Raw genomic sequence first — 27384 nt, forward strand, 5'->3', positions numbered from 1 at the left:
TTACAGAAATTTCTATTTTAGTAACCATAGCAACACCGTTCATCAAAATCAAAATCCGATAAAAAAAATTATGTATCTCAGTGTACTTTACTTGTGCCAAGTAATATTGGAATCAGACCAAAACTGTAGGAGTAGCTTTTGTTGACGGACAGACAGACGACCAACCCCTTACTATCGCATAAGCTCTTCTGGTCTCTAACCAGTAGAGCTAAAAATCATGAGTTTTTGACAAGGCTTAATGTATTATAGCAATGAACTGGCTATACATGTAGCTATGGGGCTCATTTTACAGGATCCCTTAGCATGAAAATGCACATTGCAAAAACTGCAAATACATAAAATTGCAAGTTTAACAGAGAGATTGTTCAAAAGTGTGAACACATCAGTAAATAAAATCCACTTTTTCACAGTGTTGCCCAAATTTCATACAGTTCTTCATTGCAAAAGTTGTTTTTAAACATGCAAAACATTTTATAAAAATGCTGATTTTGTTTGCCCTAAAATTATACAAATGAATGAACAGAACAAAGTTTATGTCTTTTTTAATACCATAAAGTCATAAAAACACAACTAGTATTTAAATGAAATATTTGACAATGCTCAATTAAATTCCTTCAACTGCATTTGAAAAATACCAAATGTATCATGTACATGTACATGTTACTTTTACAGAGAAAATTTAAAGACAGCAACATTATAAAAAATTTTATTACTAAGATGATCTCTAATTTTAAATTGTCAAAAAAAAAAAAAAAATTAAAAACTCATTTGAAGCTACTACACTGAAATAAAGCAAAATAATATTTGAATTAATATGACAAATAATGGCTATGCTGTTCTTAACAAGACAATTTTTATTGATATAACATTTGTATTCCTTTGTATAACTTTGATCCCCTGTTATGGCCCCCCTATTCTCTTGGGGGGGGGGGGGGGGTCATGATTTGAACAAAATTTGAGTCTACATTACCTGAGGATGCTTCCATTTAAATATGACTAATTATGGCTTTGCTGTTCTTGAGAAGAAGATTTTAAAAGGCTTTTTCCTATGTATTCCTATGTAAAACTTTGATCACCCATTGTGGCCCCACCCTACCCCTGGGGGGAGGGGGGGTCATGACTGGAACAAACTTGAATCTTCACTACCTGAGGATGCACCCATATAAAAATGACCAATCATGGCTTTGCTGTTCTTGAGAAGAAGATTTTTACAAATTTTTCCTATGTACATGTATTATATGCAAAACTTTGATCAACCATTCTGGCCCCACCCTACTCACGGGGGTCATGATTGGAACAAATTTGAACCTACACTACTTGAGGATGCTTCCTTTTAAATATGATCAATCATGGCTTTGCTGTTTCTGAGAAGAAGATTTTTAAAGGCTTTTTCCTATGTATTCCTAAGTAAAACTTTGATCACCCATTGTGGCCCCACCCTACCCCTGGAAGTCATGATTTGAACAAACTTGGATCTACACTACCTGAGGATGCTTCCATATAAGTTTCATATTTTCAAGCACAGTGGTTCTTGACAAGTTTTTAGGTGATGCCATCAATTTTTCACAAATTCATGATTATCTCCCCTTGGAAGAAGGTGTGACCCTTCATTTGAACAAACTTGAATTCCCTTTACCCAAGGATACTTTGTGGAAAGTTTGGTTGAAATTGGCACAGTGGTTCTTGAGAAGAAGATGAAAATGTGAAAAGTTTACAACCACGACAACGACGACGACAGACAATGGACATATTTCGATCAGAAAAGCTCACTTGAGCCTTCGGCTCAGGTAAGCTAAAAAAAAGTTTCATCCTTTTCCTTTGGAATGCCGTCGACAGCTTGAAGCATCAACTCTGTACCTTGGCATGGTGCAACAGGCCCTATTGCTAAATGTACTGACTGTAAAATATTCCTGAACAGCATTGCAAATAGTCCAATTTCTGAGATACTTGACACTTTAAGGGAGGGTAATCTCCATTTGACAGGATATGCTTTGCATGATTGAACAATTTATGCTGAGATCTTTCATCTTTTGACCAATTTATATGCACTGATGATATGAATTCAAAATCTGTAAAAGCAATGACAAATTGATGTTTGAATTAAAGTTCATAATTGATATTGCAATAATTATGATAATCAAAGAAGACATTTTAGTACAGTAAATTTTCATTTATACCCAAAAGCAAAAGAGCATGTATTTTGATGTTCTAAATGACATTGGGAATTAGGGAATAATTTCAATTTTACAACAAAGGGACCTTGGCAATGCTAGCCTGAATCACCTTTATTTCCTATTTTGTAAGAGATCCAAATCCCTTAAATGGCTAATTGAGTTTAATGCAAACCTGCACATGATCCAAATATAAAACAAGCTAATTCAGAGAATTGTGGCCCCCACTTATGGAAAAAAATGAGGATGGAAGAACTGGACCAAAAAAAAAATGCAGATGGAAAAAGAAAAAGGTCAACCTTAACCTTTCAGCTTTTGGCCTTAAAGTCAATTGGTGTCTTTTTTTATTAAAGAAATAAATTCAAGACCTCAAAGAGAACCAAAGTTATCACCAGGACATTATTTATTGCAAGATATGAATTTTTCAACTAAACCTTTTAACTTTGAAATCAAAGGGGATTTCTTTAAGTCATTGGGAATTATGATATAAAATTTAACAGAAAAAGCTCAAGGGAAACTAAAGTTATTATTTGAGCTTTTTTTGTATTGTAGGAATTTCCAACCTTGACCTTTTGACCTCAAACCAATAGGGATCTTCTCTAGGCTGTAAGGAGTTGTGATATGAAATGATATTGCAAAAGCTCAAAGGCTTTAAGAGATATTGTTCCCAAATTAAAGTGTTATAGTACATACATGTGCAGACAGAATGACCAATGGACAGACCAATAAACATTTATTGGGGGGGGGGGGGGGGGTTTGGGGGGGGGAGGCTGTTACCTGCAGGTATTAGGTCATATGTTTTCTGTTAAGTCCATGACTTCTTCCATTTTCCTCCACTCTTTGCTCTGTAAAATAATTGAAAAAGCCATGAAGTATATATACCCTTATACATTACAGTTAATGCTAAAAAGGCTAATGCTGAAACATTTTGAATGAATCATAATTAAATAATTTTAAAGCTCAAAACTTGAACTATATGGACTGGACTTTTCAGTTTATCAGTCACATATTCAGGCATCTTCACCATTTAGACCTTACTTCACATAAACTGTTCTTTGTTATTTTACTTATCAGTAATGTGAATGAGCAGTTACATGTATATTATCATGATTATAGTAACTTGTATGTATACATTATAAAATGTTAACCACATGTACAAACTCTGGTTCATGTCATTGAACTGCATGAGAACAATGTCCACTTGGTTATATTTTTCAGTGTGGAAATGAAACATATTTGTTAATTTTATTTTTTGAGATATTAAACATTGACATTATCTTTATTATTATGTAGAACCTTAAAAATATTATATTATATTACAGTAAGTGATCACCTGTTTGGTTTGATTCAATTGTTGCCTTGTCAATAGGAACACATTTCTGCTAAAGAATAAACATTAATTTTAATATTAACTATACAATACTTAATAATCCTCATAGTTACATGAATACTTATAACCAGTTATGTACACATAAAATGAAACTGAAATCACACTTGAGATTTTATTTTTAGAACTAATTCAAAACAATATGCAATTGAAATTTTATTTCCAAACAGGATCGGATCATTTACATGTGAAATGATCAATATTATGAAACTATTGAGTGTAAAAGCCATTCATCAACATTTACTGTAGAATCCTTAATTTATGTGAGTACTAAATATACTCAAATGAGAACAAGAATTAGCAAGTGGACTGCTGCTCAAGAGTTTTCACTTTTTACATGTATTTCAGCTATAACATAATAAAAGCAGGTAATTTTGCTTCATAAGTGAAACTTGATGTATAAGTTACTGAGTAAATTTTAGAAATAATTTGATAAAACTTTTACATATAATTATAAACACACAGTGTATGTATATGTACCTTTAAGCTCTTCCTTCAGCTTTACTTCCATACTGATTTTTTAAAGTGTGTTTCTATACATCTTTTGCATATACCTGTAACAATTAGGAATCAAATTAGTTGATAGATATAAATCATTATAGATTGGACATGTAAGTTGTATAAACTTGATATCAATAGGTTTTCACAAACTATAAACACAAAGTCAGTAAATATTTCCAATTATGATATCACTTTGTGATATTATATTTACATGTATAGGGTTGTCCTTAAGACCTGTGGGACTGGGGAATTTCTTCACCTATAATGACATAATTCCCCAATTACTCTGGTATTGCCCTCTCAACCCTCACTGAGGGGAGGAACCCCCAACATGCTTTTTTTTTTTTTTTTTTTTATAAATCTGTTTCATTTCTTATTGACAACCCAAATATCATGTACAGTGTCTCTCTGAAAACTTTAAGGTCAGAAATTAAGTTAATTTCAATGGTTTAGCAAAATTTCTTAAGTTTTTAAACTGCATAATGTTCTTACCAGTTCCAACAGGCAAAACCTCATTCAGCTTGACCCTCTCGGTTAACGGGTTTGCATAATAGCGTCTCCCCTATCAGGTATGGGTGACAACATGTTCTTTTTTCCTTTTCCAGTGTAGACCAAGTATATTTCTGTGTTTGACACATACATGTACATGTAGGTATGTTTACAGAAATTAGACTGTCCAAGTCCCATAACAGCTGTATGGTTCAAGATGGTTAACGATAAGAAGCGTTTCACGGACAGAAATGTCTTATGTGCTGCATTTAAAATACCTTGTATATTCAACTGAATCTATTTTACAATCTTTCAACAAAGCTAGAGATCTTTTATCATAATATTGTCCTCAAATCAACACTTCATCTTTTCGTCTGCCATTAAGACATCGCACTTTTAATTCCTTTAAATAAGGAGAGTTCCACTAAGGGAGATAATTTTTCTAATAGTTTCAGCCAACTTCAATCTATTTTTAAATTAGCATAATGCCATTTGCAACCAAATTCCTTTTAACTATATATTGATTTTGAAGGATTTTTGCAATTAAACTGATATTTATAATGTTTTAAGCGTTTCTTGGGTTTTTACAGCATTCTAAAGATAGTGGTATTTTAAACACATTGATTTAATCTAATTTTAGACCCCACTTTTACAGAATCAGTGTTGATAAATGAAATTAAATACAATATTTCTAGTTAGAGCACTTCCTTTAAATTTATTTAATATGTAACATTTGAATAAAAGTGCATTTTTTCCTGCAATTTTTTTCTCTTAATCTATGGGTGTTTTTCAAAATATTTTCATAAAATGTGCTAAAAATAGAATGTAGGGCTATAATAGGGATCCCCAAAGGTACCTGACAGTTTTGATACTGGGATTTATTAGAGGACACATGATGCTAATCAGAAACAATAAAATCAGTCAAAATGATCACAATGCCTTTCATAATAAAATTTGGATTTTGCATGGTTTTCTCGTAGACACGCATTTAAGTAATTAGGTATTGGCAATATTATTCTAAAAATAACTTTCATGGTTGCCATGGTAATACAGTGTTACCATCCAAAATGTGATGCTAAGATTGGGTTAATGCTACTATCTTCAGGAAAAACAATAAATTTCATGACTGGCACATATATATTCTTAGGACCTTGCAACACCGACAACATAAGAAAAATTGGGATTAATTGTTACTTTGCAGTGTAACCATGGAAACAATGTACCAGTTGTTTTAAGTGATATTTTTTTGCTGCGTTTGGAATTTACTTACCTTTTATTCAAGAAACATATTATTTGACTCACCTTGAATAGTACTTATCTGGTAAAATTAAAGTTGATTATCATATATTGATAATGTTTGTTGAAAAATACAACACTGTTGCTATGGTAACCAAGAAGGGAATATGTTCGATTTTGTTAATTTTATATCAATATTAAACCCTATGTTCCAGCTTTTTGCATCCAGTTAGAGATTGGGTGGCAGTCAAATTTGAAAGTCGGGTTAGTTGTTCATAATTACCGATCATAAAAGTTTTGGGAATCTTCATACAAGGGTACGTATCCAAGGAAACAGAATATTTTTCAGATTTTTATGCATATTTTTTCGGCTTATTTCCATAGCAACGCTCTATTTAAATAATTGAATTTGCATTTTTTGAAATGTGAGAATTAGGGTCACATGAACATCTTAAAAAATTGATCATTAGTTATATAGAAATATGCTTTTTAAAAAGATAGGATTAGATTTTATCATTAAGAGAGTAAATTTAAAATCCCTTCTTGGTATTAAAACCATGGCAACCATTGCCAACCTGTAAGAAATACCATATTTCTTCCATGGTATATGTTACACGGATCTTTTGTCTATTATTTGCTTGTATTTCACCCTATAATTTTTTTTTTATTCTTAAGTTTATGATGTTATAAAATTAAATGAGCAAAATTATTAATTTTGAATACTTTGTTTCCATAGTAACGTATGTAATAGTTGATTTACCGAACATGTTTATCACGCATTTAAGACATCAGGCGTTCAACTTTCAGAAACAATCATTACCACTTGTTTGCTTTGCTGCAAACGTTAACTGTGGGACTCTGAACATGTTGAAAAATGCCATTTTTCAGACTTTAGGACATGTTGCCATGGTAACCATGTCACGTAGCAACCAATTTCTGCCTGATTTGAGTTTACGGTATCAAAGTCTTTTATCATAGAGAGTTTGGAGAAATTCTGAGACTATGCGTGCCACAGCTTCTATATAAAAGTTCAAGTCGGTACAGAGAATGGCTCTTAAAACAAATTGTATTGATTAGAGTGTGTCAAGGTTTTTTTTATTTTACTTAAATGACTGACAATGGGTAGGTTTTTAATTACTGCAATAAAGTACTAACACTTTGTTGTATAGAATAATTGCTAATCCTAATTTTGATAAATTTTATTGCTTTTAATAAAATTTTCAAAGCTATACCCCTGAATTTTTTTTTCTTTAACAGATTTGGATTGATTGATTGATTGTATGTAGTTTTACGTCCCATTCGAGAATTTTTCACTCATATAGAGACGTCACCATATACCGGTGAAGGGCTTCAAATTTTGACCTTTACTCGGCACTCAGGGCCATTGAGCAGTGAGGGCCTGCCGTGACACGGGGCCTCGGTTTTTAAGATCTCATCCGAGGGACCCGCAACTTTCACTTCAAAGTGCCGAGCGCATGGCGAAGGAACAGTTGCTACCTATTTTTAATCGACTTAGGTCTGTCGCGGCCGAGATTCGAACTCACGACCTCCCGATCAAGGAGCGAGCGCTCTACCGACTGAGCTACCGTGAACGGTTAACAGATTTGGAAGATTTGGAATAACCATCAATTTGATGTATTTACGAATTGTGAATAAATAATAATTTACATTATCATTAAGAATTTGTTGAAAATATACGAAGCACATTATATTTTTACTCATGTGGTGTTCTGACAAGAATCCTGTGTCTTTTATATTGATCGTAGTGGGTGTATCTACAACTTTATCTGAGTGTGGTTTTACAAGTTTAACTGCTTTCTTCCGACTTCCAAAACTATTGTATTCTCTATGCCTATGATCAAAATGGAATTAAACGATCTTTGATTGTCTTAATTTTACCCATCTAAGATCTAGCAGTAGACTTACATGCATCCATTTTATTCATAACAGAAAATAAAACATTTTGGTGATGTCATCCCTGCAGTAGATTTCTTATTGTCCTGTACCCCGTCCAATAAGATATCTGTATGTGTCCAGTAAGATTCAACTTATTGGACAGCTACAGGTAACATTGAACTGAAAACAAAAAGCGATAAAAATGTATACTGAAAAAGCTCTGACAAATCCCACAATTTAACATGAGCAATGTAGGTAATTACTGTGTGGCAGCGTAAATAAATATTTACAATTTAATAAAATATTCCTATTGAATCCACGGTAAACTGAATTTCTTGCAGGGAATTTTTTACAAGAATCCGTGTCACCAATCTTAAATTTCATTAATTCACCATATTCATTTTTATTCATTTCACATTAATAGATACGTGGGACATTCCCTAAATATTGAGATCACAAAATGCGTTTCCTTACGCACACCATTGGGTCCAGTCCGGTCCCGCATTATTTGAGCTAGTAAATAGCGATTCTCTGTTACCACTTAAACTTCTTTGCCACGCATGGTCACCGATTTTGACGAAACTTTGCCCATTATTACAACTTGACACCAGAAACATATATCAAATAAAATTTTGTTGCTACATGTCTTGGTTGCCATGGTAAAAGCCAGAAAAGTTGGGAAAAATTGAGATTTTCAGCTACTTTGAATCTTTATAAGCCTTAATAAAGACTAAGAAAAACAAACAAACATTCTCACAAAAACATGACACCCTGTTGCCACTTATGCTATAAAGAAACTATTTAGAATATATCTCTGAGTAAGTGGTAACCATGGGTACATTCGGAATACATAAATGCTGAAAAACGCTCAATATTCACTAATAATAGGTGTTACATGATCAAACTCAATCAACAACCTAAGAAAAACAATAAAAATATTTGACCTTAAGTAATTAGGTCTTGGCAATATTATTCCAAAAAATAAGTTTCATGGTTGCCATGGTAACACCGCGTAATCATGCAAAATCTGTTGCTAAGATTGGGTTAATGATACTATCTTGAGGAAAAACAACAAAATTCATGACTGGCACATATACATCCTTAGGACCTTGCAACACCGACAACATTAGAAAAATTGGGATTAATTGTTACTTTGCAGAGTAACCATGGAAACAACGTACCAGTTGTTTAAAGTGATTTTTTTTTTTTTTTTTTTTTTGCTGCTTTAGGAATTTACTTACCCTTAAATCAAGAAACATATATTTGACTCACCTTGAATAGTAAATATCTGGTAGAACTAAAGTTGAATATCATATATTGATAAAGTTTTATGAAAAATACAACACTGTTGCTATGGTTACCAAGAAGTGAAAATGCAGCTTTTTGCATCCATTTAGAAATTGGGTGGTAGTCAAAATTGAAAGTCAGGTAAGATGTTCATAAAAATCAATCATAAAAGTTTTGGGAATCTACATACAAGGGTACGTATCCAAAAAAAAAAAAAAACCAGGTTATTTTTCAGATTTTTACGCATATTTTTTCCGCTAATTTCCATAGCAACGCTCTATTTAAAGAATTTAATTTCAATTTTTTGAAATGTGAAAATTAGGGTCACACCAACGCCTTTTAAAATTGATCATCAGTTATACAAAAATATGCTTTTTAAAAAGATAGGATAGGATTAAAACACTAAGAGAGTAAATTTAAAATCCCTTGGTGGTATCAAAACCATGGCAACCGTTGCCAACCTATAAGAAATATCATATTTCGCCCTTGGTATATGCTACAAGGATATTTTGTCTATTATTTGCTTACATTTCAACCTAAAATTGCTTTTATTCTTAGGTGTATGACTTTATAAATTTAAATGAACAAAATTATTACTTTTGAATGCTTTATTTCCATAGTAACGTATGTAATAGTTGATTTACCAAACATGTTTATCATGCATTTAAGACATCAGGCCTTCAACTTTCAAAATAGTCATTGCCACTTGTTTACTTTGCTGCAAACGTTAACTATGGGACTCTGAACATGTTGAAAATGCCATTTTTCAAACTTAAGGACATGTTGCTATGGTAACCATGACACGTAGAAACCTATTTTTGCCTGATTTGAGTTTACGCTATCAAAGACTTTTATCGTAGAGAGTTTGGAGAAATTCTGAGATTATGCGTGCCACGGCTCCTATATAAAAGTTCAAGTCATTATATGGCTCTTAATGAGTGGTTGGAGTAAAATCCTACAAAACCTGAACACAATCGAGAAACTGTTTGATTCAAATCAGAATATCAGAAATAACTTCCCAGTTTCATAGTAGAAAAAAAAATCAAGCTCAAATATGGTGTGAATAAATCCTGTTGTTTATATATATATATATATATATATATATATATATATATATATATATATATATATATATATATATATATATATATATATATATATATATATATATATATATATATTGAGATTTCATAGAAGAAGACTTCAAGCTCAAATCTGTATTTTGGTGTTCTCCATTAGTGACATTGTTAATCAAGTTGTTTATTAAATACGGCGTCATCCGTGGTGTTGCATCGTAAAATGAATAAATTGTCATGAATACAATCAACTTTTTCTCATGCGTATTGTATACTTAAAATGTCGCAATGCGGATAAATAAGACTAAACAAAGTTAATTAAGTTTATATTTATCGATATAAAACGATTCCTACTATTTAAAAGCAACAGTAATAAATTTAGAAAAAGTAGTTGCGTTGGCCTTACTTAGTGGAGAGTGTCAGGTTTTGTCATTCTAGCAGAACGAGACTAGTTAACCTGTAGCTGTCCAATAAGTTAACAATTGGAGTGCTATTATATTGGCGAAATGTTTTAAGTAAGCTATAAGCCGGCAACTGACCATTATGTCAGATGTTAGACACTTCTCGGTGCTGACACGCCTCGGATCGTCTAATATCTAACATGTTAAACAGTTTTCGGCTTATTACCATTACACATACCTGGTTCTATTAGTATTTTATTTCAAACTTCATAAATTGAAGTTAAAAACTGCGCTAAAAACTAAACTTGAGTAAAAAGTCAGAATAATTGAATATGGTTAGACCAATTGTAATTCAAACATGGAAAAAGATTAATTATAAAACTAAAAAGTTAAGGACGTTCGATCCTGAGCTTTTGAGCAGATTTTGGTCTGGAGCTTTATTTCTAAAATTCTGCATTATTTTTAAGTTCTAACATTAAATCTGGATTCTACAATGCAAATTATACTATATCCAATGAAAAAAACGCGATTAAATTCCATTCAAATAGGATTAAGCCAGGAACTATATTTTGTGGCGGAAGATTTTTCAGAAGAAAATGATCATTTTTTCCCTTTTGAAATATATACAGTACTGGTAAGTTTAGATTCCTATTTTTCCATGCTGGTTGCACACAGAGCTATTTTGTGCATTGAAATGTTTAATGCTGGTTCTAAAATATTAATTAAATCAGTTTTTGTGAATTCTATCATCATATTGTGACAAATATAGAAAATATATTCTGAAACTCCAGGAAAAAATTGAGCCAATTTTATAACAAAATTAACAGTTTTTAGTAATATCTAAAAAATAACATCATAGACCTCCTCTTTTGATTTTCTTTTCTGAATATATAAGATAACTCTGATCAATCTACTTAGATTCAGCAAAAGTTTAAGACTTTAAAATATTTTTCTTGCTTGTTAAATTTTTAATGCCCAAAAAATGACATTTTGTGAGTGCAGAAAGGTCAAATAATTGATTATGCGAAGCAATTTGAAAATTTTTCTTTGTCACAATTTTAATGTGTCTTTTTTAAGAGAGAATAATAGCATACTTTGTCCCATGATTTATTTGTATAAAAAATATTGGAGGGAAAACGTCGAAGATGTTATTTTTGATTAAGACACAAATTCAGTGCAAAAAGGTCATTTTAAATGTACTGTAGCGCCAAAAGAAGCATATTGACCCCCATATTTTGTTTTGGTTTTAATTAAGCTATGTGTATACAAGCTAAAAATATACTTGACAAAAAAAATTTAAGACTTTAAATATCAGGATCCAACGTCGTTAAAAGACATCTTGCACATGCATGATTTAAAAAAAAATATCTCAAGATGCATTATAAATGGAACACAATACTGTTTTGATAATATTTATTCTTTATGGTGCAAATCTATATCAAACTTCAAATAAATCGCAATAAATATATATTTGATAATTTTTATTCCATATACTGGATGACTTTTACATCACCTGTAATATGTGACCCTACCCATAATCTTCCTTTACCGTCCACACTCAGTCCATAAGGTCTCTCAAGGCTACAGTTGTCAACACATTTTAAAAACTGTCCCTTCTGCTCTAAGATATGAAGACATCCATTAACAATATCATTTATGATGATCTGACTCAGTGAGTCTGTTACATTGTACACAGGTTCGAATTGCCTATTCTTCCTGGTTGGTGTACCGTCATATCGGAATCGGATTCTGCCTGTCTTTTTTCTTTTCTTTTTTTTTTTTTTTAGATTTTTTAAAAATTATTTTTATTTAATTTTATTTGTATTTTATTATAAATATTTTTAATTTTATTTTTATCATTTAATTTTTTTCTGTTTGTTTGTCTAGAAATTTCTGGATTGGAATTTTTTTCCAATGGGGTGGAGCCCCCCCCCCCCCCTTCTGGAAAAAAATTCTTAGATCTGCGCCTGGAGTGGACTAGCAGGAACGGTCATTGTTGATCATACAATTTTGTTTTTCTATTTTAGTTTTGGGAGGATTTCATGGTTATTTTTTCTAATGATGGGGGAGTGCCCAGTTATTGAACTTTCTTTTTAAAAAAAATCATTTGAAATGTCAAGAAAAAAAAAAAAGAAAAAAAAAGAAAAAAAGAAAGAAAAAAATTCACATTCATTCTATTTAAAATACGGAAGCCCGTTGAGGCCAATTCTGAGAAAGAAATATTTTTTATTGCGTTTAAACGCAATAATTATTGCGTTTAATCGCAAAACATTGCGTTTAATCGCAATAATCATTGCTTTTAAACGCAACAGATTGCGTTTAATCGCAATGTATATTGCATTTAAACGCAAAACACTTTGCGTTTATTCACAAAAGATTGCGATTAAACGCAATCTTTTGCTTTTAAACGCAATACTTTTGCGATTAAACGCAATAATTTTTGTGTTTATTCGCAATGATATTTTTGCGTTTAAACGCAATAATTTTTGCGATTAAACGCAATACTTTTGCGTTTAATCGCAATAATTTTTGCGATTAAACGCAATACTTTTGCGATTAAACGCAATACTTTTGCGATTAAACGCAATAATTTTTGCGTTTAAACGCAATACTTTTGCGTTTAAAAGCAATACTTTTTGCGTTTAAACGCAATAATCTTTGCGTTCAAAGGCAATAATCTTTGTGTTTAAAGGCAGTCATTTGTATCAAACCTTGCAGAGAACAATGGACCCACGCATACTTATATCTTTTATTTCTTTTTTTTTTTACTTATTAGGAAATTGTGTGTTGTCTATATAGAATCAGATTTCTCCGAGCAAACACTCTCTGAAAGGTAAATCACTAATAAGAATTTATAGAGGAGAAAAAAAAGGTCGGGTTGTAAAAACAAAGGAATCCTAAGAACGAGACATGTCTTAAGCTTATTCTCTACATTTTTAATGAAGTTTCGGTCAGTTGTTCTGCTAAAAAAAACTGTCCCATACGTTGCAGTCACAAGTTTAAATCATGTATAAAGGGATTTTTGGAAAGGACTGAGGAAATGTTGGAATTACATACAACATGATGAAGTATTTAGACTTCAATGTACATTCATAACCCTTTCTATGGTTGCATACAGTAAACACAAGAACATATGTGATGGATTTATATGAGGTCAAAATCAAAATCGAATGAAAACAGATTGATCGATGTGTACTACATGTATCAAATTGACAAGTGCTATTAATACCACTGAAACTTTCTCTATAAGTTGTGATACACGTAAGCAATTGATCAGAGACTTCATTAAGAGTTTTGGGTTCTAATACATTTAAGACATTCAGGTTGTTAGGATGCCATTGTTTTATTACAATTTTCAAAAACTGGAAAATTTTGCAAAAAGACACAGAACAAATCGGATCTTCTCAAAGTTGAAGTGTCGGGTCCTAGTACATGTAATTATAAGCTTTGACTAATTCATGTTTGATTTTGAAACTACAGTATCATTGTGTTTAAATGCAAAACAAATCCTTATAAGGAAGGATTATTGCGTTTAAACGCAAAGATTATTGCGTTTAATCGCAAAATTATTGCGTTTAATCGCAATACTATTGCGTTTAATCGCAAAAGTATTGCGTTTAATCGCAAAAATTATTGCGTTTAAACGCAAAAATTATTGCGTTTAAACGCAAAAAATATTGCGTTTAAACGCAAAAATATTATTGCGTTTAAACGCAAAAAGTATTGCGTTTAATCGTAAAAGTATTGCGTTTAAACGCAAAAGATTACGTTTAATCGCAATCTTTTGCGTTTAAACGCAAAGTCTTTTGCGTTTAAACTCAATATACATTGCGATTAATCGCAATCTTTTGCGTTTAAACGCAATAATTATTGCGATTAAACGCAATGTTTTGCGTTTAAACGCAATAATTATTGCGTTTAAACGCAATAAAAAATATTTCTTCTCTGAACTGGTCTCAATGGGCTTCTGTATTAAAATCATTTATGAAAAAGTATTTTTTTTTTCTTGCTTATATTAGAAGCCCATCTCCTGAATATTTTCAGTATACTTAAAGTTTTGTTTCGTTTTGTTTATCATATGCATGGAGGGGTCGAGGTTTTGTTGTTTTGGTACATATTATCTACAATATCAGAATTTGGTTTTATTTTGTTTATAAAAAATCTTCTTTTGCTTTTATTCATATACATTTTTAATGAGACAGGCTATCAAATGGTACTTGGTGAAACTTGTTACGATTTTTATTTTTTAAAAATCTTAATTTTTCTGATTGATAACATGAAGTTTCTTTCTTTTAATTATATAAAAATGGTCACACGAACATAAACATGAAATTCACTGAGTCAAACTTCATTAATTAAATCGATTATTAAATTGTTGCAATCTATTGATTCATTAAAGTTAAATTAATTTGTTGAAATTTAGTGATTAAAATTAGCTTCGTGATTTATTGAAAGGATTATATATAATAAAAGTCAATTTGGCCCCAATAATTTCGACATTTTTAGATGTGATTCAGGTACGTTAATTTTTTTTTTTTTTTTTTTTTTTTTTTTTTTTTTGTAAAGAAGTTTATATAAAAACATATTTTCAATAGATTTGTTTCATTTATATGCACACACTGACCGTAAATGGCGTCAGAAATGATGCTATTTTTGCAATCCAATCAAAATAAGACAAAAGTGTGCCTTTTTCATGACTTTTATCCTATAGAAAACATAGAGCACAGCTTTGAACAAACAATTTTTTTCCAAATCTGTCAGTGATAAGTCATGGATGGATACATCTTTGATGAAAGTATAAAAGGATGACTGCACTTAAGGACATGCGAAATTTGCGACAAAATAAACTTTCAAAACAAGCATTTTTCTTTTCATTGCAAGAATGGTCAAAATCCAATCTACAACTTTATGTAATTACGTTTAATAAAAGTGTGTATTTACGAAGTTTGAATCTGTTTTCAAAGGCAGGGGTCATCACAATTTCTTGAATCTCCGTTCGATAATGAGGACGCTCACTTTTTTACTGACTTTATACATAGTCAGCGCATGTTTGTCTATTGTTCTACGTTTAACAGTAGTTGTATATTTGCATAAATAACAATGTGCCAAAAGGAGATTAATAGACAAATATGCGCTCATGGTTAAAAAGAGAAAAAACTGCTTCTTCTTACATCGTTTTCTGTGTTGTAACCCAGGATTGTGACTTGTTGAATATTATAATTCACCACGTGATTTCTTACCTCAGGTAACTTTGTGAATACTAGATTCCGTCACGTGACTTGTAAGGTAGCATGTTATGTGCTAACTATGACATTGTGTTCGAACACGTTAAGTCATCTGGCATTGATATAAAATCTGCTTTAATCACATTAACGTGCTCATATTGTTAATTTCGTTTTGAAACCTTTGTCAGAAGTGTATTTGTGCCACACAGAATGGAGAGGGAGATTGGAAAGAGTGATCACGTTCTTTTTTCCAAACATGTCATTGTTATTTATCAAGTCTAATTTTAGACCCATTCTTACAATGTTAGCCCCACCTCTCTTGCATATCTAATGTTCAATCAAGGGCAGGTAAGTGTAAATTCACTATATTTGAAAAGCAGCAAGGACAAAAAACATTGAATCATTTTATTGTATCACAGTCTAAAATCATTTTAAGATTTAAATTTGGTTCCAAATTGACAGGATTCTTTCTTAAACATACAAAAGTGATATAAGATTTAGATATAAAAGCAACAGAAGCAATCGAAAAGGACCCAAAAACAGGCGTTAAGTGCAGTCATCCTTTGTTCAAGTCTGCGCTCAATATTTTCTGTAAGAAAAACTGCGTAAAAATAAGCAATTTTGTATGAAATTTACTAAAATGGCGGGAAAAGGTTAACTTCATGATGTCATATTTCTAAATTAATGGCTTTTTGTTCAGATTGCAATTGAAAATCACGAAAAAATGCTATGTGTATAGCTGTGCAAAGTAAACCTATATATAAAGTAAAATTAAGGTAATCATTTTAAGGGACCATTTGAGACACTTATCATATATAGTTCTTTATAGGATAATATTTCGGGAGAGCATTATTTGAGATATTAATCAAGATATAATTCAACGTTTTGTGCTCCGTTAACCTGTTAACTCTAAACAACTGAAAAGACATCGCGACAATTAAGTGTATCAAAATTAGCATTCCCATCCCAGTTAGAGTTAGCTCTCTTTAGATTTATTTTTCTTTGTGAATGTTCATCTAATTTAATTAATGTTCAATTTGGTGAATGTTTATGTCTGACCGATCTCGTCTCGAGAGAGAGAGAGAGAGAGAGAGAGAGAGAGAGAGAGAGAGAGAGAGAGAGAGCTGATTTAATTAAATTTTATACGAATACATGTAGGAAAGATCTTAGAAAAATGGATTTTTAAACAATTCACTTTTTAATCGTTTTTTATTTATTATTTGAAGAAAAAAAAAAGTCTTTAGAGCTTTTTGCAGAACATCATAGGTATTTCACTGTTCGTGACGTTCTGACGCTTTCTACGTCACATTGTTACCACATCAAAGGAAGTAACCGACTTCGCTTCTCTCCCACGCTAAAGTCGGTCAACAGCAATACACATCGCCGACATTTAAGGTTCATAAAAGGGGACAGACAGTCCAGCCGTCCTTTTACCTAATATTTCCTGCACAAATCTTAATTAAAGTTATATGAAACATGAAACGGTTCTTAACACTAGAATTTTACTTTTTAAACATAAAGACTGGTATGAAAGAAATTCAGTATGTATTTTTATGGATATAAACGTGATTATGTTTTCAGATGAGCTATCTGAGTCATAAGTACAGTTAACTCTCTTTGAACTGAATGAAATGTTAGTAAAAAAAATTGCCTTTGCTTCACTGAAAAATGAAGGCCTAAACTTGTCCACTCGATAAAGGATGACTGCACTTAACGCCTGTTTTGGGGTCTTTTTCGGTTGCTTCTATATCTAAACCTTATTTCCCTTTTGTATGTTTATGAAAAAATCCTGTCAATTTGGAACCAAATTTAAATCTTGAAATGATTTTAGACTGTGATACAATAAAATGATTCAATGTTTTTTGTCCTTACTGCTTTCCAAATATAGTGAATTTACACTTACCTGCCCTTGATTGAACATTAGATATGCATGAGAGGTGGAGCTAACATTGTAAGAATGGGTCTAAAATTAGACTTGATAAATAACAATGACATGTTTGAAAAAAAAACGTGATCACTCTTTCCAATCTCCCTCTCCATTCTGTATGGCACAAATACACTTCTGACAAAGGTTTCAAAACGAAATCAACAATATGAGCACGTCAATATAATTAAAGCAGATTTCATATCAATGCCAGATGACTAAACGTGTTAGAACGCAATGCCCTAGATAGCACAAAACATGCTACCTTACAAGTCACGTGACGGAATTTAGTATTCACAAAGTTACCTGAGGTAAGAAATCACGTGGTGAATTATAATATTCAACATGTCACAATCCTTGGTTATAACACAGAGAGCGAATATAAGAAGAAGCATTTTTTTCTCTTTTTAACCATGAGCGCATGTTTGTCTATTAATCTCCTTTTGACACATTATTATTATTTATACAACTACTTTTAAACGTAGAACAATAGACAAACATGCACTGACTATGTATAAAGTCAGTAAAAAAGTGAGCGTCCTCATTATCGAACGGAGATTCAAGAAATTGTGATGATCCCTGCCTTTGAAAACAGATTCGAACTTCGTAAATATACACTTTTATTAAACGTAATTTAATTACATAAAGTTGTAGATTGGATGTTGACCATTCTTGCAATGAAAAGAAAAATGCTTGTTTTGAAAGTTTATTTTGTCGCAAATTTCGCATGTTCATCCTTTGTAACCTGCTTAACTGCGAGGTAAAATTTAATTCGTATGCAGAAGTTAATAGGCATTCTCTTTGAAATATGAGATTTATTTTTCTTAATTAGGTGTATTGTTACAACATGTACATGTATGTTAAAATATACATGTACGTGCACAGAAAAGTCACATAGGTTGATGTACATATAAGAATAGAAGATATTGTTGTTTAAAACCTTGCGTCAATCAATTGTCTTCTAACTTCTATTCCGTCATTAAATGTCCCACGATACACATTGTCGTTTCCGTCATTAATAACGGCCCTTCATCTGGGGTCTGGGACTTTATTGTTAAAGCAGAAATGCAGTTGCAACTATAATATTGCAGATTCTTTTAGGTGAGAACTGAAGTGCACCACCTGATGTGTCCACACAACGAAATCGCATTTTCCATACAGCAAAACATCTTTCAGTGACGTTTCTTGTTTTCATATGAGCCTTATCACTGCTTATTGTAGGCATATTGTATGCATTTTCTTTAGCGGTTTTTGGGTTTAGAACAGGTGTGAGTAAATATGGTTTAAGTGGATACCCACTGTCACCTAAAAGCCACCCTCTTGATATTATCTTCTTTCTAAAATTTGACAAAGTTTAGAATTGTTCCAAACAAATGAGTCATGTGATGACCCTGGCCATTTTGCTACTACATTGAAAAACTTTAAATTGGCAACAGCCATGGTGTTAATTGAATGATAATTTTTCCTGTTCACGAAGACATTTTCTTCAAAACTTGAAGCTTTAATTCCAACATGTGTTCCGTCTATGGCACCAATAACATTTGGAAATCCACTTATTCTTGAGAAATGGAACATAGCTTTTGTAATTGTCTCATCAATAGGCATATTTATATATCTTGGACTGATTTTTACTAAGGATTCATACACATCCCTAACAATTCTTGATATACTTGCTTTACTTATACATGTACCATGCAAGTCAGCAGCCAGTAACCGTTTGGAAACTCCCCGTGGCTAAAAACCGTAAAGCAACCATGACTTGGAGGGATGGTGGAAGTGAGTGTGATCTTCATGTAGGCCTTCTGATATCGTTTGCGATCTCCCCACAGATACCCTGAATCAAATGGCGAGGGAGTCTAAACTTTGAGATAATCTCATATAATGATCATCCATATAATCCATTGGATCATTTTTGTCTCGAAATATTCTTTCTCGTCGAAAGAGATTCCTATGATTTATAATAACATAAGAAGCCGCCATATTTAGTCTGTTCTTAAGACATCGATTTACTTCTGCTAAAGTTAAGACACAACTTAGGAATTTCATAAGATATGAATAGATTAGTGAAACGGATAAGTAATGAACTTAGGAAAAAGTTCTTTCCTAAGATATAACTTGGCTTTGTGAAACGGGCCCCTGCAGGCTGGATTTTGTGGTTTTGTGACGTCAAAAAGACCCATTGATGTAAATAACGCATTAGACATGTTAGATCTAGTGTAATTTTACCGTATTTTATTGAGTTAATTTTAGTCATTTTTATTAATGTAAATAAATGTGATTATGTTTTCAGATGAGCTATATTAGGCACAACAATTGAAAACGAAAGCTTTTCATCGTAGGATGATCCCAATACACGATTTCTCAATGAACACGTGCAAAGCGAAATAAAGCAAGAACGGTCTACCTAACGTCTTTCAACTCTTTCACTGCCACAACATTTTTCGGATGTAACCTGTGGAAGTGAAAGGACCGCCAAAAATCATGATAATGTATATAAATGGACAGATGATAGTACATAGCTTATGTCTCTAACAGTAAAGTTGGAGGGGGAGGCTTCCCAAGTACCTCCTTCTGAACCAGCATGTAATACACGTGTCTGTACCTCATGCAGGTAATAGATAGCGTAAAGTTGCACAGAAAAGAGTTATGTACAACAAACAGGTAAATTTTGATTGATCAAAGATACAATGTATAACGGAACTCATTCTGTTTTGATATTTTTTTTCTTAATTCATAAGAATGTGAGCTCGACCAGAGAAACGGCATGTTAACCTTGGATGAAGAATCACCCCCTTTCACCTGCCAAACACTTTTTTAGACTCAACAAATAATAAAAAAAAAAAAACAAAAAAAATAAAATGATTAATTCCTAGCATATTAAAACAAACATCTCTTATGTATCCCGATTTCATTAAGGGCGAATTTGTTTCTCAAAAACTGGTTTTAGTTTTTGAACCAGTTCTGTAAACAGTTCATATGTTCCACAAACTGGTTTTAAACTAGTTTAAACCCAGAATCGGTTTTTTATTTGTTTTTTCTGTAACTGAAACCAGTTCGTTAAACCAACCAAACCATCTCCGATGGTGGTTTATTCGGTTTACGAAAGAGTGGGAAGTATTCCAGTATGGCGGTGATGAAAGATGGTTACTATTTTAATAAAGGAAAAAGTTATAAATGATTGTTTTTTCGAGGACAAACAACTCTTTTTGACTTTAATGCCACATTCTGATGTTTTATATAAGGCATCAGAGAATATAGATAAATGCTGCATATTGTAATGGTGTTTGTTCAATGATAATGAATAGAAAATGTTAAATTTTCCTTTTCAAAAATAAGTTTTGAATCATTTGGACAAACTTTAACATGTATGGTAAATTGTAGAACATACTGTAAAGACAGTTTTAATGTTGGAAATCTAAAGAGTATAATTATAAATACCCGAGTTTTTATCTTTCCATGTGTTAAAAATGTGGAAATTGATCATTTGATGAATCTTTGAGGCATCATAAATATAAATAACACATGTACTGCATTTTAACAGAGATGTATAAACAACCAGTTTGAAAACTAGTTTTAAACCTTAAACCAAAACCTGAACTGGATTTGATGCAACAAATTCGCCCTAAGTTTCAGAAATTGCCCCTCTGCCGTTAAATGGGGAGGTGCAACATTGTGTGTCTTAATTTAACTATGTATGCTGTATAATCATGTATTTTCAAGGGATCAAATATTGGAGGTTTGAGAAAAAATAATGGTTTGTGAGGATTTGATTTTGTGGTTGAAGAAGTGTTGAGTAGTAATGAATATGAAATTTTACATTTCGTAGTGGTCATGAATTCGTGGGTCTCTTCATGCCTCGAAAAACAATGAAAATTAAACCCCCATGAAAATTTATTTATTGATTTCACAGAAGATGGATTTAGCTTTATAACTTGATTTTGCTATTCAAAATAGCTTGATTTAACTGTTTTATCTATTTTTTTCTTCAGTGTGCAATTTTTTTCTGCGTGTGAAAAAGTCGCACTTTGGTGCAGTGAAAACTGTGCTGAAAACAATGCATGAAAAAACACACCAAATTACACCTCCTTCAGAAACTCTCAACTCAAAGTTCCAAAAATATTGTGTGGACACACAGTTATACTTCTGAATTGAAATTATAAAATTAAAGATGTTACAAAGTTACTATGTTACTATGTTAAGTTATTTCAGAATTCAGAAAATGTTAAATCAAATTTATTTATGAAAAGTAGAGCTGTACATTGTTGTATAATGAGCATGCAATTGCACTCCCTAAAAAACTGTTGAAAATATCACTTTTGAAAATAAATTCATTATTCGTCTGTTTAAAGTAATGCTGCTTGATTTTTTGTATTTAATATTTAAAAAAAAAAAAATACTTCAAGGATGCACCAGAACCCACTTAAAATGGTACCAACTTTTAAAAAAAAAAACTGGCTCAGAGGAGGGGGTACACCTGGCAGACCTTCTTCTGCATCCCCTTTTCGAGAAACCTCAGACCATGGCCCTGGGATACACCATCCTTATGTCAGGTGCCTGTGGTCGAATGCAGATACAAACTCTGTGTGGCTGTGCATGTGGCTGTGCAATTACCCTACATTTTTAGATACATATTCAGAAAATATGCACAAGAAAGTAGACCACAGCAGGGGTTGCAATTTCATATTTTGGACAAGCTATTCAGGCAATTATGTGAAGCACACTAGCCTTTTAGTACATAACAAGAAAGTGGAGTGAAAATACATGTATGAAGGTGGCAACAAAAGAGCATCTACAAGAGGGAGTTAAAATGTGAGGGCAACATGAAGGTAAGTGAGGAAGCGAGGAAAAGTTGAGCAGGTGAGGGTGATAAAGCAAAGGTGACTCTTTTCTCACATTATCCAGGGTTTGATATTAACATCTGTGAGTACTACAGAGTTCTTGAAATCTTTTTTCGGCTGTCAGTCATTTGGACTTGACTGCAATGTGAAATTTGTCAGTCCAGACAGATTTCTATCAGTCCCCCCAAAAAATCAATAAAAAGATGAAAACTGTATTTGAATATTATAACCAATACATTTGGCACCCTAGCTGTGTCAATACACACTGTACATTTCATGCCAATTTGATCGTCGTATAACAATTTTCATTGAATTCTCAGGTTTCAATGACCCCCACGAGAATTCAATTTTCATTGAATTCTGGGGGGGGGGGGGGGGATTACGATCGGTTGGTTATAGGGAATTTGTACGAAATTTAGTCTGATTTTCACAAGTTGCTCTGTCAACATCTACCAGTCATTTGGACTGACACAGAACCTGAAGTAATCGGTCCTTGGTTATTTTTATCGGTCTTGCCGACAGGACCAAAAGATTTCAAGAACTGTGGTACTAGACCAGTCGGACTACCTCCCATGATTTTTACTAGCCCTGAACATAAAATCACTAGTCCTGAAAAAACTTTAAAATTTTACTTCTTATAGCCTGCTAATTTTAATGAAGTAAGTTTTGAAACCATACTTTAATAAAGGCATCGTCTCTCGCACATGTCAAGATATGTTCCATAGGTCAAAGAAATATTGAGTTGGGTTAAGCCGGACAAGTGAATATTACATGTATAAGCCTTAGAAAACATTGAACGAACTTTAGTAAAATAATTACCCTAAATATAAATATGTTAGTTAAAGAATATCTTATTCGGTAACTATTTATATTGTAATTGATATTGAATGAAGCTAGTTTAAACCGCAACTCGTCCATTTGCAGTGGCTAAAAATAGTGTCATGCGTTGAAGTTTTTTCCTTACAGAGCGATGGCTTTGTTTACAGTTGGACAAATAAGAGAAGAAGATTTCTTTAAAAGATTTTTGAGTATTGATTTGAAAGACTCAAATAAAGTTTAACATTTATTTCATTGACACTAGTTCATGTACATTTTACATGACCGGACCACTCATTTACTAGACTGGGTCAGTCGGACGTGCGTTAATGTCAATTAAAACCTGTTTTCCCTCTTGGTGCTCATCTTTGCATTAGTGTTTCTTTTTTTTCACCCTGTAACGTTCATTGTTGATTGATATCACATGCATGTAGAACAAAGCACTTGCAAACACTCCTCTGATAAGACAGAGAACAAATCTATTTGTCCAAAGTGTGGAAAAGGGAGGTGGGAGGAGGACCCATCAGTACCCATATTATAGACCTCGCACAACATCATTGATGCGTTTGATGCGTTTTAGAATACAAATTTCACTGGTAAACTTGATTAATTTATTCAATTTTGCTTCTTTTTTTTCAAAAATATTTTCTGCATCACGGGCATGTAGGCAAAAGAGCTTTTTGACTTGTTCCTTAACTGTATAAGAGCTGTCAATATTCTTTTATTAATATTTTAGGTACAAAAAGATATCTATACATTTACCTTTTGTTTATGCTTTCGCTGAAATTGGTAAGGAAAATATTTTTTTCCAAGGTCTTTAAGGTCATGAAGGTAAAGTTTACATGTTTCCATTAATCCTAGTCAGACAGATAATATATTGCCCTGATATAAGGTCAGAAAGCCATGAAGATTAAATTCTTCCCACAGATAATTAGAACTCCTGTGATGTAGAGATTATGCAATGTGTAAACCAGTACATGTACTCCAAATATAGGGGCACCTGTTTAACAAGTATGAGCAGCGTGTTGGGGAGGATTGAAGTAACATGCCTGGATTTAGTGGAACAGGGGAGGGAGGACAGCAACAGCAGGTGCCCCCTAAAGGACACCACAGGGCTGGGTATTATAAGGTCTGTAATGTTGGCTTGAATTATAAGGTAAGTGTTCATCAGGGATAAGTATAATTCATGTAAATCAAGCAGCATTTGAACAAAATAATTTATTTGAAAGTTAAAAAAAATTGGATAGAAGTCTGAAAATTGAAAGTTTATGTTAAATATACTAAGTAAGTGGATTTTACTCTATATGTACATGTAGTTCAGATTTTATTTTGTCTGCCGACTTTTAAGCTTCATTTAAAAAAAATATATTGATTTTTTCCCCATTTACTCTGTGATTGATAAATTCCAAGAAAGAAAACAGAATGACCTTGACCTAACATGACCCTGGATTCCAGCTGTTTTTCTCTGCTGGCATGGTTTCGTTAAAGGATTTAATGGAGAATGTATTAATTATGTAAAAATTTGTAGTCTCTATCTTGTTCAAAACTTGTTGCCATGCAAGATTTAGATTTTGGACAGATCTAGGGACAAACCCTGTGCCATCTCACCCTACCCACTTTCCTCCACCATCATGTTCAATACAGGAGCATATGATTTTTATTTCCACTTTTACTAATCAACTTTTAATCAAATTTAACCTAATTAGCAGTAGATGGTTTATCAGGTCTGTTTTTAAGATCTTTACATTAGGATTATGATAGATAGATGCAGCACATACCAAGGTTCCATGGCATGTTTGGAATTAGGACATGTGTTGGAGGGGCCTTATTCTAAAAAGATGATCTAATGTTTTTTCTGAACTGATAAATGAAATTAAATGTGTCAAATTCAGATCTATTTCAGCTTTTTGGGCTGATCCACGCGTGAGGTTAATCCAGGCCCCAAGACCATAAACTGAGAATTATAAGACTTAAGTCAAAATTTAAATTAGCATAGTTTTTTAAATTTAAAAGTAAATTAAAGGATAAAGAAAAAGTTTCCATGTGTGTATTTTAATACACAAACCTGCAAGTTTTTAAATATGTTTGTTGATTACAAATCCAGATATTCAAAAAATAGTTTTGTCAGTTGCATGCAAGTTGTATTCTCAGTTTGTGGTCTTTGGGCCAGATCAACATATCCGGAATAACTTAACCAACAAAATGTAATCCATGTGTAACGAAAGGAGAAAATGTATGGTTGGACTGGGAATCGCACCCGGGACCCCTATATCACTAGTCAGGTGCTCTACTGCTTGAGCCACCCAGGCCAATATCCACAGCCCAAACCATTACATTCCTCCCTCCTTAAATTGTCTTCACCCTTGAAGACACAACCCAAGTTCTTATTGCCCCTGGCAGGACTTTCATCTGCAAGTCCAGAGGTGGTCAACGGCACCTTAGCTGTAACAGGAAAGGAGAAAATGTATGATTGGACCGGGAATCAAACCCAGTAGTCAGTGGTCAGGTGCTCTACCGACTGAGCTACCCAGGCCGATGTCCACAGCCCAAACCATTACACATGTAATGTCCACTCTATATCATATGGTGGGTTGACTTATTAACCCAAATAAATGCGGCTGCAATGTGAGGTAACACATTAACCTGAGTTAATCTGGATTAATTGTTAGTAGTACTTTGTATTGACCTTTGAAAAATCTCTTTTATCAAACACTACTTCTTTGAATAATTATTTTAAGAGGGCTATGTCTGGAATAAATTAACAGCTTAATTGCAAATAATTAACTTTTAGAACCTTAGGGACTAACTTTACAAGTTTTACTAGCCTACATTGATATTTTGGAGCCAGTGCACAGTTTGTTTGTCCACACAGTAAAAAAATCATTTTGATCTTTTCATATCATAATCTATGAGGCGTATACTCTGCTGTCCATAGTCTTTCATTTTTCTATGGATTTTGACAACATTTAGTCATAATATTAATGTTGACACAATTCAGAGTCTAAAAACATGTTATTGGTAAGGAAATGAAAATGAAAGTGCATTTATTAGTAGAATCAAACTTATGGTTGAGTTCCAGAAAAGTTCCAATAAAATTCTTACTCACCATGTGGGCAATAGCATCCTCAAGATTTGGTCACTCATGGATAAAATTACTCGCAATTGCAAGTGGGTGAGTTGTTATTTGCAGCCTTGATTGAGTCTACCCTCTACACATGTAATGGTTTGGGATGTCATGTGGATATCGGCCTGGGTAGCTCAGTCGGTAGAGCACCTGACTTGTGATGCAGGGGTCCTGGGTTCGATTCCTGGTCCAGTCATACGTTTTCTCCTTTATATTTCCAGATTAGGTGCCGTTGACCACCCCTGGACTTGCAGGTGAAAGTCCTGCCAGGGGCAATAAGAACTTGGGTTGTGTCTTCGAGGGCGAAGACAATTTAAGGAGGGAGGAATGTAATGGTTTGGCTCAGTCGGTAGAGCACCTGACTAGTGATACAGAGGTCCCAGGTTCGATTTTCGGTCCAGCCACACATTTTCTCCTGTCCTGTTACATAATAATGGATGGTTAACTTTTGTAAAGAGAAACTAAGCACAAATCAGCTAATTACAGGCTCATTTTTCTTATGAATTGGCTTGGGTGTAGAGGAATATGAAAGCTAGTGCACTCAATAACTGATTTCATGCCAGATTAGTTTGTATGCCAGTGGCCAGATAGTTCAGTTGGTCAAACACTTTTGGAGAGTGTTTATAAGGGAGGTGTTTCAAATAGTGCCAAGAGAATTGGCCTTGACCTCTGACTTTAAAATTAGTAAATGCTGTGTGTGTATATGTATCTGTGTTGAGGAGGACTAACTGGTATATTTGAATCTCGATCTGCTGATTTTCATTGTACATTTGTTTATGTTGATGAGATGTCAATATTTCTAATATGACTCTAGGTTGTCCCTAAGAATTGAAATAGAAGGGGACATTTAAAAAGTAGAAGGAAATCTGGGGGGTCCTCCCCTATTGGGGAATTTAGGAGGACTAGAAAAATAACCAGGGAATTACATCATTATAGGTGGGGAAATTTATGGACAACCCTGGTCACCAGTTATTTTCTTTGCCTTGACTTTAAAATGGTAAAATGAAATAAAT

General features: G+C 32.9%; 1 long non-coding RNA gene and 1 other non-coding gene across 2 annotated transcripts; one reads left to right on the top strand and one right to left on the bottom strand.

Moving 5' to 3' along the window:
* Positions 1–831: 831 nt before the first annotated feature.
* LOC133188956 (uncharacterized) lies at positions 832–4908 on the bottom strand. Its single transcript, XR_009721352.1, has 5 exons — positions 4552–4908; positions 4039–4112; positions 3505–3553; positions 2949–3016; positions 832–2069 (listed from the first exon to the last, which is right to left on the bottom strand). It is a non-coding gene; the product is annotated as an uncharacterized LOC133188956 (long non-coding RNA).
* Positions 4909–26493: 21585 nt separating this feature from the next.
* Trnat-ugu (transfer RNA threonine (anticodon UGU)) lies at positions 26494–26567 on the top strand. The gene has a single exon. It is a non-coding gene; the product is annotated as a tRNA-Thr (tRNA).
* The last annotated feature ends 817 nt before the right edge of the window (positions 26568–27384 follow it).

Source organism: Saccostrea echinata, unplaced genomic scaffold, assembly GCF_033153115.1.
Source record: "Saccostrea echinata isolate AGI-Se365-2 ecotype Australia unplaced genomic scaffold, CSIRO_AGI_Sech_v1 ptg000016l, whole genome shotgun sequence".
Lineage (NCBI taxonomy): Eukaryota > Metazoa > Mollusca > Bivalvia > Ostreida > Ostreidae > Saccostrea > Saccostrea echinata.